Consider the following 1,862-nt stretch of genomic DNA (forward strand, 5'->3'; position numbering starts at 1 on the left):
GGTCATAATAATCTGGCCACTCAGTGTATGTTGATGGTTATCTACTTTAATAGATCTTGAAAGTCTATTAGTGCTGTTTGGTTATCAAATTAACTTTAAGAGAAGGATGTGGTGCATTTCATTGAAGTCTATGCTGCTTCTTCTATTATGCATTAGAGCTTTCTTGACTGCAATTGTCAAAGAGGGTACAACGTCAAAGTCAACGACAACCTCTGTAATCCTTAATAATACTGTGATGGATGTGTGCTATCTTCTCATACACACAAGTTTTCTATGTTTAATTGAATTGAATTCCATCCCAAGGCCCCATAGAAGCTGTACGGGCAGCTATGGCTTTTGTTATGGCACTGCTGCCTGGACCTGTCACATAGGGAATGCCAGGCTCCAAAGCTCTGACCCAGTTGACACCAGAGAAGGTGCTGGATGAGCAAGGTGACAAAGTCCCTTAGTTGGTGTGTTCTCATTATGGCTTTGTTACTTTAAACTCAAAATAAAAGATTGAATAAACCTGAAAAGCTTATTGCAGCATAAACAATGGAAATCCTACCTTGAATGCAGAACTGATTCATAAATACAGCCAAAAAGTAGCTGTACAATACAGCGTATGGGACCATCCTAGCAGGATAGCTGGCAGCTCCGTCCAGGCGATAAATATGACGGAGTAAACACAGCGAGGCAAGTAGGTTTGGTAAAGTAGGTGTTGATTTATGACCAGTAGGATGTGCTGTTCATAACGGATAAGAGAAGAAGTGCTCGCAACAGGAAACCTCAAACTAGTATTGTCCTTCATGGGAAGCCACAAATTGTATTACAATTTTGTATGTATCAGGAGAAACTGCATGAAAGTGATATGTAAAATCTTGAGGAGAGTATAGAAAGTGGGGACATGATTGAAACCTATAAATACCTTAAGAGAGATAATTGCATACCCTCGGTCGAATGCAATCCCGCCGCTCGTTTTATCAACGGAAAGAATTTGGCCGAGTGGATTGCCAGTTTATGGATCTTACTCTCCAGCACATAGGACTCCCACGTGCTATGCTAAGTTGGATACGGGCCCTTTACCCCTCTCCATTGGCTACAGTCAAATTCAATGGCATTCCCTCCAATAGATTTTACATTACGAAGGGCACCTGCCAAGGATGCCCACTCTCCCCACTCATATTTATTTTTACACTTTGTACTGCATATATAAATATATATATATACATGTATATGTGTATAATATATATGTCTTTTTTTACATCTTATATATATATATATATACATAGACATTAGGGTATCCCTCTGATGCCGTGTGGGCTGCCTGGGTCGCTATGAATTTCGAAGAGAGGAAACTGCTCAATTTCCTGCACCACAGAAGAAACGTTATCTAGGCAGTAGACTTGTGCGCCGTCAAAAAATGTGTTCCGTTTCGTAATATCCGTTATTTTGTATTTCGTAATTCGTGTCCGAAACTCAATTCGGATTCGTACGAAATACGAATTTTCGTTAGTTTCGGAACATTTTCGTAACTTTACGAACATTCGTTATGATGAAGTTAAAAAGCAAAATACCTTTGTTAATATTGGAGTCGATGTGGTAGTTGTTTTTTTATCCGAAATATGAATTCCGTTAACAGATTCCGTATCCGAATTTCGTATTTCGGATAAAAAAAACTACCATCAACTCCAATATAAATGTACTTTGCTTTTTAACTTCAATATAACGAATGTTCGTAACGGAACGAAATTCCGTCAACGGAATTTCGTATTTCCTGCCTGTGTATTGTAATGCAACTCTCAGCAGCAGCGGATCCGTATTTCAGATTTTAAAAAAAATCTTGTCATGTTGTTCAACCTCATTTACAGGGGTAATATTAG

The sequence above is a fragment of the Nanorana parkeri genome, unplaced genomic scaffold, assembly GCF_000935625.1.
Source record: "Nanorana parkeri isolate BGI_ZX_2015 unplaced genomic scaffold, ASM93562v1 scaffold47, whole genome shotgun sequence".
Classification (NCBI taxonomy): Eukaryota; Metazoa; Chordata; class Amphibia; order Anura; family Dicroglossidae; genus Nanorana; species Nanorana parkeri.